Below are 17,852 nucleotides of genomic sequence, written 5' to 3'. Positions count from 1 at the left end.
TGGCCAGAGTGCCTCTTCTCCTCCAAATGATCGCAACACCTCTCCAGCAAGGGCGCAGAACTGGACAGAGGATGAGATGGACGAATTGACAGAAGTAGGCTTCAGCAGATGGATAATAACAAACACCACTGAGCTAAAGGAGTATGTTCTAACCCAATGCAAAGAAGCTAAGAACCTTGACAAAAGGTTAGAGGAGCAGCTAACTAGAATAACCAGTTTAGAGAGGAACATAAACGACCTGATGCAGCTGGAAAACACAGCATGAGAACTTTGTGAAGCATACACAATTATCAATAGCCAAATCGACCAAGCAGAAGAAAGGATATCAGAGATTGAAGACCACCTTACTGGAGTAAGGCATTCAGACAAGATTAGAGAAAAAAGAATGAAAAGGAATGAACAAAGCCTCTGAAAAATATGGGACTGCGTAGAAAGACTGAATCTACAATTGATTAGAGTACCTGAAGGAGATGGGGAAAATGGAAAAAGCTGGAAAATACACTTCAGGATATTATCCAGGAGAACTTCCCTAACCTAGCAAGACAGGCCAACATTCAAATTCAGGAAATACAGAGAAAATCACCAAGAAACTCCACGAGAAGATCAACCTGAAGACACATAATCATGAGATTCTCCAAGGTTGAAATTAAGGAAAAAATGTTAAAGGCAGACAGAGAGAAAGGTTGGGTTACCCACAAAAGGAAGCCCATCAGACAAACAGCAGACCACTCAACAGAAACCCTGAAAGCCAGAAGACAGTAGGGGGCAATATTCAGCATTCTTAAAGAAAATAATTTTCAACCCAGAATTTCATATCCAGCCAAACTAAACTTTGTAAGTGAAGGAGAAATAAAATCCCTTCCAGACAACCAAATGCTGAGGGATTTTGTCACCACTAGGCCTGCCTTGCAAGAGCTCCTAAAGGAAGCACTAAATATGGAAAGGAAAAACCAGTAACAGTTACTGCAAAAACACACCAAAATATAAACACCAATAACACTATGAAGAAACTGCATCCACTAGTGTGCAAAATAACCAGACAGCATTGTGATGACAGGATCAAATTCACACATAACAATACTAACCTTAAATATAAGTGGACAGATACTGGCAAATTGGATAAAGATCAAGGCCAACCAGTGTGCTGTATTCAGGAGGCCTATCTCATGTGGAAAGACACATATAGGCTCAAAATAAAAGGATGGAGGAAAATTTACCAAGCAAATGGAAAGCAAAAAAAAGAAAGCAGGGGTTGCAATCCTAGTCTCTGACAAAACAGACTTTAAACCAACAAAGGTAAAAAAAGACAAGGGCATTACCTAACGGTAAAGGCATCAATTAAACAAGAAGAGCTAACTATCCTAAATATATATACACCCAATACGGGAGCACCCAGATTAAATAAAAAAGTTCTTAGAGACCTACAAAGAGACTTAGACTCTCACACAATGATAGTGGGAGACTTTAACAACTCACTGTCAATATTAGATGAAAGAGACAGAAAGTTAACAAGGATATTCAGGACTTGAACTCAGCTTTGGATCAAGTGGACCTAATAGACATCTACAGAACTCTCCACCCCAAATCAACAGAATATACACTCTTCTCAGTGCCACATGACACTTATTCTAAAATTGGCCTCACAATTGGAAGTAAAACACTCCTCAGTAAATGCAAAAGAACTGAAATCATAACAAGCAGTCTCTCAGACCACAGTGCAATCAAATTAGAACTCAGGATTAAGAAACTCACTCAAAATCAAACAAATTACATGGAAACCAAACAACCTGCTCCTAAATGACAACTGGATAAATAATGAAATTAGGTCAGAAATCAAGAAGTTCTTTGAAACCAATGAGAACAAAGAGGCAATGTACTATTATCTCTGGGACACTGCTAAAGCAGTGTTAAGAGGGAAATTTGTAGCACTAAATGCACACATTAGAAAGCAAGAAAGATCTCAAATTGACACCCTAACATCACAAATAAAAGAGTTATAGAAGCAAGAGCAAACAAATCCAAAAGCTAGCAGAAGGCAAAAAATAACTAAGATCAGAGGAGAATTGAAGGCAATAGAAACACAAAAAAACCGTCCAAAAAAATTAATGAATCCAGAAGCTGTTTTTGTGAAAAAAATTAATAAAATAGATAGGACTTTAGCTAGACTAATAAAGAAGAAAAGAAAGAAGCATCAAATACACATAATAAAAATGATAAAGGGGATATCACCACTGACCCCACAGAAATACAAACTATCATCAGAGAATACTATAAACACTATGCAAATAAACTAGAAAATCTAGAAAAAATGGATAAATTTCGGACACATACACCCTCCAGATACTAAACCAGGAAGAAGTCTAATGCCTGAACAGACCAATAACAAGTTCCGGAATTGAGGCAGTAATTAATAGCCTACTCACCAAAACAAGCCCAGGACCAGACAGAGTCACAGCCAAAGTCTACCAGAGGTACAAAGAGGCACTGGTACCATTCCTTCTGAAACTATTCCAAACAATTGAAAAGGAGGGACTCCTCCCTAACTCATTTTATTAGGCCAGCATCATCCTGATACCAAAACCTGGCAGAGACAGAACAACAACAAAAACTTCAGGCCAACATCTCTGATGAACATTGATATGAAAATTCTCAATAAAATACTGGCAAACCGAATCCAGCAGCACATCAAAAAACTTGTCCACCACGATCAAGTTAACTTCATCCCTGGGATACAAGCCTGGTTCAACATATGCAAATCAATAAACATAATCCATCACATAAACAGAACCAATGACAAAAATCACATGATTATCTCAATAGATGCAGAAAAGGCCTTTGATAAAATTCAACATCTCTTCGTGTTAAAAACTCTCAATAAACTAGGTATTGATGGAACGTATCTCAAAATAATAAGAGCTATTTATGACAAACCCACAGCCAATATTATATTGAATGGGCAAAAACTGGAAGCATTCCAAATCGGTACAAGACAAGAATCCCTTCTCTAGCCACGCCTATTCAACATAGTATTGGAAGTTCTGGCTAGGTGAATCAGGCAAGTGAAAGAAATAAAGGGCATTCAAATAGGAAGAGAAGAAGTAAAATTGTCTCTGTTGCCGATGACATGATTCTATATTTAGAAAACCCCACTGTCTCAGTCCAAAGCTCCTTAAGCTAATAGGCAACTTCAGCAAAGGCTCAGGATACAAAATCAATGTGTAAAAATCCAGAACTCACAAACATCATGCTTTATTTTACTGAGCTAGAAAGAGCAGAGGTACAGGGAAGTCAAGAAGTGAGGCACAAGGTTGTGATCAACATATAAGTGTATAGCAGTTCCTGTTTTCATAATTTTAAACATAAGGAAGCATAACTAAAAAGTCTACGGCATTTTAGAATTTACAAAGCACTTTCACTTGGATGGTCTCAAAATCAATATAGGAACCTAGATAATCAGGTTCAGTGTTCAAAGACCTAACAGAATCAGCAAGGTTCTGTCTAGGATGACTTGAACATTAAGCTATCCTTAAAAAAAAATCTGCAAGAATACACAGGAGAAAGTTTTTAAGACCTTGGATTAGGCAAAGTGGTTTTAGATATGACACCAAAAGCATGAGCCCTAAAATAAAAAATTGTTAAATAGGGCTTTTTTAAAAAACACCTTTTACTCTGTGAAAGACAGCGTTAAGAGAATAAAACAAGTATATTAAACAACATGTATATTAATCTATTTTCAAATCACATATCTGACAAATGACTTATATCCACAATATGTAAAACAAAAACAAAAAAAACCAAAACAAATCCTTCAAAACTCAACATTTAAAACAATCATCCAATTTTTGGTCAAAGATTTGTTTTTAAATGCTTCACCAAAGAAAATATACAAATGGGGCTGGGCATGGTGGCTCACGCCTTTAATCCCAGTTCTTTGGGAAGCCGAGGTGGGTGGATTGCCTGAGCTCAGGAGTTCGAGACCAGCCTGGGCAACATGGTAAAACCCTGTCTTTACAAAAATACAAAAAATTAGCGAGGCATGGAGGCGTGCACCTGTAGTCCCAGCTACTTGGGACGCTGAGGCAGGAGAATTGCTTGAACCCGGGAGGCGGAGGTTGCAGTGAGATGAGATTGCACCATGCACTCCAGCCTGGGTGACAGAGTGAGCGAGACTCCCATCTCTCTCTCTCTCTGTATATATATATATATTATATAATATGTGTGTTTGTGTGTATATATATGTATATATATATATATATACACACACAAATGGAAAATAACCTCAATGTCATTAGTCATTAGGACAAAGAGAAAATTAAAACCACAATGCAATGCAACATACATCTATTTAAATAGCTGAAACCGATAGAATGAACAGTCATAAGTCTGGCAATGATACAGAGCAACTGGAACTCTCACACATTGCTGGTGGGAATGTAAAATGGCACAGCCACTTTGAAAGCGGTTTGGCTGTTTCTTCTAAAGTTAAACATACACTTACCATATGATCCAACAATCCCACTCCTGTTTATACAAGAGAAATAAAAACTTAGGTTTACCAAAACACTGTAAGCAAAGTGCTTTATTCATAACTGCTAAAAATTGAAAACAACCAAAATGTCCCTCAGTTAGTGAAACAGTTGCACATACATTCAGTGCAACATTGCTCAGCAATGAAAAGCAACTACTCATATGTATGATATGAATGATCTCAAATGCATTATGCTAAGTGCAAGAAACCCCACTCAAAGACTATGCACTGTATGATTTCGTACACCCCCACCCCGAGAAAAGTTTGCTGTAAATTAAATAAAGAATAAAAAATGTCAAACATATATCACAACCATTCCTATACATCCACAACAGACAGGCAGAGAGCCAAATCTTGAGTGAACTCCCATTCACAATTGCTATAAAGAGAATAATAAAATATCTAGGAATAAAGTTAACAAGGGATGTGAAGGACCTCTTCAAGAAAACTACAAACCACTGCTCAAGGAAATAAGAGAGGACACAAACAAATGGTAAAACATTTCATCCTCATGGATAGGAAGAATCAATATTGTGAAAATGGCCATACTGCCCAAAGTAATTTATAGATTCAGTGGCATTCCAATCAAACTACCATTGACATTCTTCACAGTATTAGAAAAAATAAAACTACTTTAAATTTCATATGGAACCAAAATAGAGCCCATATAGCGAAGGCAATCCTAGGCAAAAAGAACAAAGCTGGAGGCATCACGCTACCTGACTTCAAAGTATACTACAAGGCTTCAGCAACCAAAACAGCATGGTATTGCTACCAAAACAGACACACAGATGAATGGAACAGAATAGAGAACTCAGAAATACGACGGCACATCTACAATTATCTGCTCTTCAACAAACCTGACAAAAACCAGCAATGAGGAAAGGATTTCCTATTTAATAAATGTTGCTGGGAAAACTGGCCAGCAGTATGCAGAAACTGAAACTGGATCCCTTCCTTACACCTTATACAAAAATTAACTCAAGATGGATTAAAGACTTAAATGTAAAACCCCAAACCATAAGGACCCTAGAGGAAAACCTAGGCAATACCATTCAGGACATAGCCATGGGAAAGGACTTCATGACGAAATGGCCAAAATCAATTGCAACAAAAGCCAAAATTGACAAATGAGATCTAATTATAATAAAGAGCTTCTGTACAGCAAAAGAAACTAGCATCAGAGCAAACAGGCAACCTACAGAATGGGAGAAAATTTTTGCAATCTACTCATCTGACAAAGGTCTAATATCCAGAGTCTACAAGGAACTTAAACAAATTTACAAGAAAAACACAACCCCATCAAAAAGTGGCTAAGGATGTAAACAGATACTTCTGAAAATAAGACATTTATGCAGCCAACAAACATATGAAAAAAAGCTCCACATCACTGATCATTAGAGAAATGCAAATCAAAACCAAAATGAGATAACATCTAACACCAGTCGGAATGGCAATTACTAAAAAGCCAAGAAACAATAGATGCTGGAGATGTGGAGAAATACGAATGCTTTTATACTGTTGGTGGGAATGTAAATTAGTTCAACCATTGCGAAAGACAGTATGGCAATTCCTCAAGGATCTTGAAGTAGAAATACCATTTGATCCAGCAATCCCATTACTGGGTATATACCCCAAGGAATATAAATCATTCTACTATAAAGAAACATGCACATGTATGTTTATTGCAGCACTGTTTGCAATAGCAAAGAGATGGAACCAACCCAAATGTCCATTAATGATAGACTGGATAAAGAAAATGTGCTACATATACACCATGGAATACTATGCAGCCATAAAAAGGAACTAGATCATGTCCTTTGCAGGGACATGGATGAAGCTGGAAGCCATCATCCTTAGCAAACTAACAAAGGAACAGAAAACAAAACACTGCATGTTCTCACTCATAAGTGGGAGTTGAGCAATGAGAACACATGGACACAGGGAGGGGAGCAAGACACACCGGGGCTTGTTGGGGTGTGGGGGGGAAAGGGGAGGGACCCTAGAGGGCAAGTCAACAGGTGCAGCAAACCACCATGGCACACATATACCTACGTAACAAACCTGCACATTCTGCACATGTATCCTGGAACTTAAAGTAAAATAATAAAAAAAAAAAGGACTGTGAGTGTATACACACCTGTGCGCATGCAGACACAAACGCATACGCACACACACACACACTGTCAAATACAATGTTTTTCTATTTATACCACAGTGGGTGGGAGCATAGCAACCAGTTAACAGTTGCTACATCTAGATAAGAGAAATATCAGTGACTACAACTTTGATTTTCTCTCCCTCTTACTTTTCCCATGGAAAGCATGCATTATTTAAAAAGGAATCAAAATAGTACTTTCAAAGAGAAATCTTTCTGTTATTAATCCTCTAATCCACATGACTTCTCTAGCTCATTTGCAGACCTACGAAGGAGGCCCTTGGGATACAAAGGTAAGACTCCCATTTCCTGGTGCATTTCATTTGTTCGTGGACACGTCTATTCTCTGATGGCAAGCATGTAACTTACAAGCATCCAAATCGTCTGCACAATACAGACCTTGTCCCTATATATAATACTGGGCAAGCTGTTGCTCTATGGACAGCATTCGAGTCTCATTCATATGGCCAGAGCCAAATATTTGTTTCTAAAAATGGGAAATGAGATCTTTTTCATTTGAGTGTTTTCATTCATTTACAATAATTCGACCAAATATTTTTGAATACTTTCTACACACCAAAAACCATCCAAACATCTGGGGGATCTGTAGATGAAAGACAGATTTCTGCCTTGGGGAGAGGGAACTCACAATAGGGTCAGGAAGAAAGTCATAAAAGCAGAGATGAAAACAGCGTAATGATTGGTGTGGAGGAGATACGAGTAGGAGGATGGAGTGTACGGGAGCAGGGTTCTCATCTCAGACATTGGTATAAGCTTCGGGGACTTACTAGTGACTGAGGTCCCCATCTTGTATGCAACATCAGCACTTTCAGAGTACCTTCAATGAGATTCATATTTCATTTCAGGTGATCTTCTCAACATATACCTCAGTTAACATTGTGCGGATGGCCGCCTTCTCCTCTCCTGGAAATATGCAAATTGACAACACATTTGTAGGTCTCACTGGTTTGTATCAGAGTTGGCGTAGAGGTTAGTTTTTACCTGTTGCTCTTTCTTGCTCATGGCCCTTTGGACCTTTTGCAGACTTAATTGTGTCCAGCTGGGTCTACTTTGCCTTTTCCCCAAATAGGACAAAGGAATACTTACCCTGACCCATTTTCAAAGGTTTTACCTTTTCCCTTTGGATTTGTGGGTCAGCAAACCACACCTTCCTTGACTCAGCTCCCAAATTACCTTAATCACCGATAGCATCGAAAGGGTGACCTCCACCCTGCCCTGGCTTCTTTGGTGCCTTTAAATCACACTTGGAGTCATTTAAAACAGTATCAGCAAGCTGTGGTCAATTCCTGACACCAGCTGGAATTCAAACCTTTCATTCCTTACTGGACCAAGGTGTGATTTATAATTAAAAGAGTTCTTTGTCTTCCACTTTCAAACATTAAAAAAAATGCTCTTGAACTAACTCTGTCTCTCTCTCTCTCTCTCTCTTCCCTGCATCTATTGACTTCAAAATCTAGGGTTTCATTCCCACATCAAATTGTTCTATTGTCACCTCAAAACCTCCATTTCTTCACTTGTAATATAAATAACCATTTATATTTGAGGGAAGAAACAGAGACAACGATGTATAATTTTAAGAGTAACAGACACTAAAAATAAAAATAAACGTGAAAGGATGAAGAGTACTGATGGGTGGTTAGTTTCAGGTCTAAAGGTCAGGGAAGGACACTCTGAGGAGGTGACATTTGGCAAGACACCAAACAGAGTGAGGGAGTCAGAAAGGAAAATATCTAGAGAAAGAGTGTTCCAGGCACAGAGGATAGCAAGCGTATGTGACTTGACTACGGGAAGCTTGCTTGGTGTGCTCAAGGGACAGCAAGCCAAGAAGTGTGGCTCAAAGGCAGGAGTGAAGGGGGGAAGTAACCAGATCACATGTCACAGCGGCGTACAGCCAAGGGGATGGTTTTGGATTTGGAGATTAAAAGCCATTAAAGTATTTTTAGCAGAAGTTGGGGGTAACATAATTATATTTTCATTTTATTATTGTTTTCTTTTTCTTTTCTTTTCTTTTCTTTTTTTTTTTTGAGATAGGGTCTCGCTGTGTCACTCAGGATGAAGTGCAGTGGCATGGTCTGGGCTCACTGCAACCTCCCCCTCCCTGGGCTCAAGGAATCCTCCCACCTCAGCCCCCTGAGTAGCTGGGACTACAGGCGCGGCACCACCAAGCCCAGCTAATTTTTAGTGTTTTTTGGTAGAGACAGGGTTTCGCCATGTTGCTCAGGTTCATCTCAAACTAACTCGTGGGCTCAAGCGATCTGCCCACTTGGATTGACATGGACTTGGATGGGGTCCTTGTCATGACAACCTGAAACAGTTTAATTCAGAACAGGGGTACAAGAGGAAGAAATAATAAATAAGTATGATGCTTTTGTCCTGAGCAATGGAGTGGATGGGGTTGCCATTTACTGAAATAGGTAAAACTAAAGGAAGGTTCATAGGGGAGTGCAAATCAAGAGGTTGGTTTCAGATACCTTATATGTGATAGGATTAACAGATGCCCAATTGGAGATTTTGAGAAGGGAAATATATATGCAAGTTCAGCTTAGGGGGTGATGGTGGAGATGGAAATTTGGATTTTAGTGTATATACCAAATGCTGTGAGGCCATCTGGTAAGACGGGCTCAGAACTTGAAACTTGCCATAGAGGGTTATTGATAACTGTGATAGGCGTTTCAAATGAAGTGGTGGAAACAAGGCCAATGGGATTATGTTCTACCCCAAAGGAAATCTGTGTAGAAACAGGAAGTATGGACAACTAAACTGAGAAATATTGAGATAAAAGAGGAGTCAGAAAATGATGCCCATTCACAAGGCAAAAGTTTGCTATATTAAAAAATAGGTGATATGAAAATACAATGTAACGTTGTAACAATAAGTAGAAATGTCTGATAGCATTTTTCAGACATTCTGATCACAGGTAGATAAAAATATGCAAAGAAAAGACTCCAGAAAAAAATACTTCCGAAGTCTCAATGGTGGTTTTTAAAAATTTTATAGTAGCATTACAGATGTTTGAAAAAAATCTTTATTCTTTTTTGTATATATCTTATCACGCATATATACTACTTTCAATTTTTACTTCTTTTTACTAAAATTCATGAATCCATCTCCCTTTTTATATTTAAATTATTGCAGTTCAATTTAATTTGGTCAATAGGTGTAGTCCTCCCTGAAAATATATTCCAGGATTCTCCCCAGATATTCTCATTATGATGGGTTCGGGAAGTATTCAGTTCAGAATTTACTCAATATTTATATCCTATATCTGAGCAAACTTTTCTTTTCTGTGCTGACCTCACTCATTTCATAGGCATTTTACCCCTTAGTTTATTGTGGAATAAATTTTACAAGTGATAAAAACTTGATAGGGCTTTAGATATTTATTTGTTTAAACTAATTCTTGCATATTCCCTCTTCCATTTTTATTTTTGAGTACATTCTCTTATGGTTATTTCAGAGAAGTTCTATAAATTGTAAGGTTTCTGTGTCGGAAAGAAACTTTATTATCCCCTTCAATCTCCAATGATAGTTTGGCTGGTTTGACTGAGTATAGCATGCTAGGTTTGAAATACTCTTTCTCAGAATTTTGATGTCACTTTGCTGGGTTTCTTTACTCCATACTGCTAAGGAGAAATCTGCTATCAGTCTGACCTCCCTTTCCTTCTAGATAATCTGTTTCTTCTGGCATCTAAGATTACTTCTTTCAGTATTAGTTTTATAAAACTTGATTTTATTGTTGTCTCAATGTGAGTTTTTGGTTAGCTTGTGATTAAATTTTCTCCACTCAGTACCATGTACTCATTCAACTTGAGGACAGATGATATTTATTTGTTTATGAATATATTTATTATGCAACATTTCTGGGATATTTATTGCTACTGTTTTTTTCAATCTTTTCCTCTCTTCCACTCTCTTGTCACTCAATATACAAACGGTTTTACATAGACATTGAAAATTTGGATCTCTCTTTAAAATATTTAGACCTCATTTTATACATTTATTTCTCTTTAACTTTTTGTGCTGTGTTCTACAAATGTCTCCCAATTTGACCTTCTAGCTCTTCAATTTGCCCTTCATTTTATCTAATTTGCTATTCTGTACATGTAATGTGCTTATTTATACATGTACGACAATTATTACAGGACTAACTTTTCCTCCCCAAATCTCTATTTTGTTCTTTTCACTACTACTGGTACTTGTTTCCTCACATATATTCTTTTTTTTTTTTAATGACAATCATAATACGCTCTGTAGCTCCTATTTTAAGATTTTCTTTTTTTATATATTTGCTCTATTACCTTTATTATCCTGGGTATAAGTTATTCTTAATTTTGGATTTTCTATTTCTCTTTCATGCGCATCACCTCTCTCAAATATTTGGTAAATCTTGATTCTATACTCAACTTCTGTGATTGATTGACTTCTGCATATCTCCTGGTCTATGGCAAATACCCATTCTGGGGAAACCTTAGCTTATAGCTATGGCTGGTCAACTGTCTTCTCCAGGTGATGGCTCATGGCTTTATTTTCATTGTGACTGCCTTTTCTTTTTTCAAATTCGTGTATTATTGGCGTGTTTTCCTATCCAGTTTATTATTAGCAAATTTCATATATCTAGTTTATATCTTTTTTACTAATGTTATGAATCGACTCTTAGTATCTTAAAACCTTAAAGAGCTGGACATACTCTTGGCAGGAAGTGGTCTCATCATTGGTTGATTGCTTCCAGCATTTGTTTAGGTGCTTCTGGAATTTTGATGGTCTTTATCTCATGATGTCAAGATGGATGCCTCAATCTAGTCTTCCCTTCTGCCCACCAGTATCCTTCACAGGAAACAACAGAGTGAGGTCATAACAGGACTCTTCTTCCCAGAAACTTCTTCTCAGACTTCCACTCAGAGGTCACTGGCCAGAAATGATGACATATGGATTCCTTAATTTCAGAGAAACAGAAAAATAAGCATCATCTGCTAAAAGAGAATGGGGTTATACTGACTGGCTGAGGACATTCATGCCCGAGCCACTAGGTCTGGGCAAATTGGGCACTTTCAAAGTGCATCATGAAAGTGTTCTTAAGAAAAAGGTGGGGTATGTGGATTCTGGATAAGCAAAGTGTCTGCCACACTGAAATCCTTATCTAGTTTCCTAAAATCCTAGATTAGAAAATTCAAATGGCTTCACTTGTGTGATTATTGTCTCTGCTATATGCTTCAGAAGAAAATAAAAGTATGTTCATAACATTCATTTTAAATCTATCAGCATGACTATAAGTTTCTTAACTTCATATAATGTTCATTTTATTTGGCAGAGGAAAAGGAAAAAAAAACTTTGATTACGTGGAGAATGATTGTCCTAATAAGGGTTCTATAAATGGAGAAATTCTACTCTACCCTTAAGCCTGCCTCCCTTTCCCAAAACAATGGAAAACAAAACAACAACATTTATTCCTAAACATTGGGATATACAATGTTGATAAGGGTGTGCTGAAACAGATACACTCATAAATTGATGGTGTTGGTACAATTATAAAAAGCTTTTAAGAAATCAGCTTGGAATTACAAATTAAAAGCTTTGATTGATGGTGTTTCCGTATTTTGATTCAATCATGTCCTTATTGGGAATTTATGACTAGAACATTTGAAATCCAGGCAAAGTTTTATGCATAAAAATAAAATTATAAAAATGAGGCATCTACAAACTGGAATAATACAAGGTTTTTAAATTATACATATAGAAAATTTTAAAGACATAGATTGTTTTCATAACTAGTAAGTGAAAAATCCAGATACAAAATTATTCATAAAGTATCACCTCATTATGTAAAAGATAATTTGGAGAGACTAAACCCACAATTCTAAATCATTTCTCTCTAGTAATTTCTGCTGGTTTACCTGTATTTTTCTGCTGGTTCTAACATTTCTACTTTAAAGAGAGATGGCTTTGACAAACTGTAAAAGCCAAATAATAATAGCAACCCCAATATCTGTGGCTCTCCCTTGTGAACCACATTACATACTGTAAAATCCTCCCACATTTATTTGGTTTTCCCAACACTGTGAGGATGAAAAGACAAGCATACTTTCTCCATATTCAGTTAAAGAATGTGAGGTTCTTGAGTTAATTTTTGTATACAGTGTAAGGAAGGAACCCAGTTTCAAATTTCTACATATGGCTAGTCAGTTTTCCCAGCACCATTTATTAAATAGGGAATACTTCCCCCATTGCTTGTTTTTGTCAGGTTTGTCAGAGATCAGATGGTTGTAGATGTGCGGTGTTATTTCTGAGGCCTCTGTTCTGTTCCATTGCTCTATATATCTGTTTTGGTAGCAGTACCATGCTGTTTTGGTTACCATAGCCTTGTAGTACAGTTTGAAGTAAGGTAGTGTGATGCCTCTAGCTTTGTTCTTTTTGCTTAGGATTGTCTTGGCTATTTGGGCTCTTTTTTGATTCCTTATGAACTTAAAAGTAGTTTTTACCAATTCTGTGAAGAAAGTCAGTGGTATGGGCAAATGGGCAGTGGATGGGCAAAGACTTCATGACTAAAACACCAAAAGCAATGGCAAAAAAAGCCAAAATAGACAAATGGGATCTAATTAAACTAAAGAGCTTCTGCACAGCAAAAGAAACTATCATCAGAGTGAACAACCTACAGAACGGGAGAAAATTTTTGCAATCTACCCATCGGACAAAGGGCTAATATCCAGAATCTACAAAGAACTTAAACAAATTTACAAGAAAAAAACAAATGACCCCATCAAAAAGCGGGCAAAGTATATGAACAGACACTTCTCAAAAGAAGACATTTATGCAGCCAACATATATATGAAAAAATGCTCATCATCACTGGTCATCAGAGAAATGCAAATCAAAACCACAATGAGATATCATCTCATGCCAGTTAGAATGGAAATCATTAAAAAGTCAGAAAACAACAGATGCTGGAGATGCTCTCTGTTTTTACACTGTTGGTGAGAGTGTAAATTAGTTCAACCATTGTGGAAGACAGTGTGGCGATTACTCAAGGGTCTAGAACTAGAAATACCATTTGACTCAGTGATCCCATTACTGGGTATATACGCAAAGGATTATAAATCATGCTACTATAAAGACACATGCACGCGTATGTTTATTGTGGCACTATTCACAATAGCAGAGACTTGGAACCAACCCAAATGTCCATCAATGATAGACTGGATTAAGAAAATGTGGCACTTATACACCATGGAATACTATGCAGCCATAAAAAAGGATGAGTTAATGTCCTTTGCGGGGACATGGATGGAGCTGGAAACCATCATTCTAAGCAAACTATCACAAGGACAGAAAAACCAAACACTGCATGTTCTCACTCATAGGTGGGAGTTGAACAATGAGAACACATGGACACAGAGTGGGGAATATCACACACTGGGGCTTGTTCGGGGCTGGGGGCTGGGGGAGGGATAGCATTAGGAGAAATACCTAATGTAAATGATGGGTTGATGGGTGCAGCAAACCAACGTGGCGCATGTATACCTGTTACAGACCTGCATGTTGTGCACATGTACCCTAGAACTTAAAGTATAAAACAAGAAAAAAAAAGAATGTGAGGTTCAGTTGTTCCAGTCATGGTGAGCGACTTCCCCAAGGTTATCTAGCTTGTAAGTAGTGGGACCTCAATGCTTGATTCCTGGTTTCTACTTCAGTGTTTATTCCACTCATCAAGACATTTCTTTCCTTTGTATGCAGTGCCTAATTTCTATCTTGAAGAACTCATTGTAGATTACTTGGATTTGGTAGATAATCTGAATTCCACTTCTGGGCTCCAAGTAAACACTCCTGAATAATTCCAGGAGTCCTTCCAGTAACAGCTGAGAAAGATAAGGTTTTCTGTGACAAAATAGCACAGATAATATGGAGTGGGTCCACAGTACCAGGTTTACAATAAATACAGAGGAACACTCCAGGTCGGTGGCCACCCTGAAACCCACTGTGAAGTCATTTGGCAATTTGGAGAAAAGTAAACTGTTGCAGGTCAGAAACACTTTCTTTCTGTCACCATGACCTTAACATCTGTGTGCTCTATTCTCTCTAAATTGGGCAAAAATTCTCTTCATCTGGCCATTCTGGGATGGCATGAGAATTAATCATACTTTTTACTTAAAATTTCTTCTACAAAACAAAAACACCTGTGCATGCAATTAAATATAAGGTTATGAAAGCAGTTGTTTTCACTTAGTCTTTGTGATTTAATGACTACCTTATTAGCACATGTCATGTGGGACTACTAGCCCTGTGTAATACATTAATTCAAGAAAATATAACTATAATAACTATATCATGAGTAGAAAAAAGCTCTTGCTGTATTTCATAAAATGAGGAAAAGATAGAAATACAAATAACCAGCAATCATTCTGAATTTCATTAATTTTCACTATTTTAACTTGAAAATATTTTTAAAAAATAAGTGTCTCATTCCCACTTCTTTTTTATTTTTTTATTTTTATTTTATTTTATTTTATTTTATTATTATGCTTTAAGTTTTAGGGTACACGTGCACAAGAAATGCAAATCAAAACCACAATGAGATACCATCTCACACCACTTAGAATGGCGATCATCCCCACTTCTTTTGAGTCACTGAGAAGGTTAGTCTGTCTTTCACAGCAGGGCTATTAGTAAAAATTCTCAGTGATCTGGCACTTTCAGCATATTTTTCAATCCCAAAACTAATGTAAATTTCATCTATCTAGCAACTTTCTCGTGTCCTTGCCCAGGTGCCCACCTGGGATCCCTCTAAGCACCCTTCATGCACTAACATAAACGTTGATTTCTCCCTGGAAATTTCCTTGATCTTCCCTTGCTCATATGACCTAGTACTTAATAAACAGTTCATTTAGTGCAATTATCTCATAATATTATAGTTAATTGCACACACAACTGGTTTTCCTACTGATCATGAATTCTTTGGTAGCATGGACACTATTTGGGAGCCCTTGTTGCTAGGAAAGTTAAAAGAACTTAAAAATTATTATTGAATAAAAATGAATTCAAAGACCCAGTATCTCATACTCTGGTGGGCTCTTCAAAGGGTTTTCTCTCATGAAACATGAGAATATATTAAATAAAAATATTTCAAAATATAGACATGAATATGATCAGAGTTTTTTTCTGTATTCAAAGGACACGAAATGGAAATTGATTCAGGTTGTTCGTTCCAAGTTAAAATGAACCTCTTTATATTTTAAGAGCAAGCAATGCAATTTTTGTTCCTCAAAAAGTCTAAAGACAACTTAGTCTTTATGAGCTAGTGACTGCTTTAGAAAACCTCAATAATGCATAATGTACATATAGTTTCATCTGCCTATGGAGAGGATTATGACCTAATAGTGGTTCTTAGTGTTGATTGCAGATTGGAATCACCTGGGAGCTATATAAATCACTGATGTCTGGGTCCCACCCAAGTGCTCAGAGGTGTAATCGGTGTGGATGGTTGCGGCTAATAGCTCCCCAGGTGAGACTAATGTGCAGTGGAGGTTGAAAACTCTTGCCTTATAATAAAATAGCACCCAAATGTCATATGAGCCACACCTGGACCCAAAATGGACCCTGCTGATAAATTAGCTTATAGCATCTTGTGAATACCTACAGCTTCTCAAACATTATGGAACTGAAGCTGAGAAGTATATCATCTGCCTCCGAATAAAAATCCCCAACATAAGATAAAACCTTCTTTTACTCCAAGTGTTGAATCATTGGAATACCAACAGATCCAGAGCACAGAGCTAGAGCTGCAGCATGGGAATACCCATGCACATATTATAGACTTAGGACAGGCTGTGATTGACTACCCGGTTACGTCAGTCCTGGGGGTAGTACTTTCTGTATTCATATGGGTGGATTGTAGACAATTGTCTGGAAACTCCAAAATTCGTAATTTCCCATCTAGGAGTTGAAAAAGAAGTTCATGTGAGAAATAGGTTCCTTTCTGGCTAGGGCCAAAATATCCAATAGATACTGCAATGAGGAGAAAACAGGGATATATCCAATGAGAATTTTAAGTAGCAGCGCATGATTTCTATTTTGCTGTGGTATGCATTTGTTTCATTTCACATCCACACCCACACACATATACCAATAAATCACAATTAAGCAACTTTGGGAACAAAGAATCAGAACACAATGAACTTTTCCCACAAAATCCAGATATGTGTTTTGTTTGTATTTGCAACAAGCTGTGATTCCCATGTGAAAGGTATCAGTGTATTTCCTCTTCCTGTCAATCATGCCAGGAAAACTTCTGGTATGTTGGGTTATGACCTTTCATCCTGGACATGAGCCAAAAGCCACCAGTAATTTGACTGCTGTAATTATTTAGGCTGTTTCTAATAAGCCTAAAAATGTGATGTTAACATTTTTCACATGTTTGTAGGCTTCTGGCTTTCATGCTATACTCAGCATGCCATGATAAGCTTTTGTTTCGTTTTATTGGAAGAAAATATAATTTTTCAATAGCTGAATTTTGATCATTGTTTACTGCTAGAAAATATCTTGCCTACAGGGCCATAAGATATTATTTCTTTAAAATTTTGGCAATTTTCTCATGTTAGGCCAAACTTTTAACAATAATAAAGATCCATGCAACATAAATTTACTGAGCAGGTACTATGTGCTAGACATTGTACTAGGTTCTGTGAATGAAAAGATAAATAAGACCAAGTTCAGATCCTGAAGTAGATGAACTGGTAAAAATTAAATTAACATTTAATGCAATTAGCAGAGGCACAGAGTTTAAGTTCCAGCTCTATGGATTGTGAGTATGTCACTTTTAAGTATGTTATTATTGTATAGACTGGGAAACTGAGGCACAAGTTCACACAGCTGCTATGCAGAAGAACTGAGAGCTAGACCTAGGGATTTTGGCTACACACACTGTATGGAAACCATTATGTCATCATGGTTCTGGAGTCTAAGTTGATTCGTTGTTCGGTTTAAACAGAGAAGAATGTTAAATACCATCGTGAGGAAGGGGAAATACATATATTATATATAATATATATAATATTAATATTTAGACACTTTACAAATTTACTTATATTTTATATATTTATTAATCCATGTTTTATAATATATATTTGTGTATATATAAATATTTATAATTTTAAA

General features: G+C 37.0%; 1 long non-coding RNA gene across 1 annotated transcript in view; it reads left to right on the top strand.

Moving 5' to 3' along the window:
* The window catches only part of LOC104002450 (uncharacterized), a 98,334-nt gene that overhangs the window by 67,451 nt on the left and 13,031 nt on the right, over positions 1-17,852 (top strand). The gene's annotated exons all lie outside the window — the stretch shown is intronic.

This window comes from Pan troglodytes, chromosome 16, assembly GCF_028858775.2.
Source record: "Pan troglodytes isolate AG18354 chromosome 16, NHGRI_mPanTro3-v2.0_pri, whole genome shotgun sequence".
NCBI lineage: Eukaryota > Metazoa > Chordata > Mammalia > Primates > Hominidae > Pan > Pan troglodytes.
Note: the sequence above shows the minus strand (reverse complement) of the source record. Positions and strands in the feature narration are given on the sequence as shown.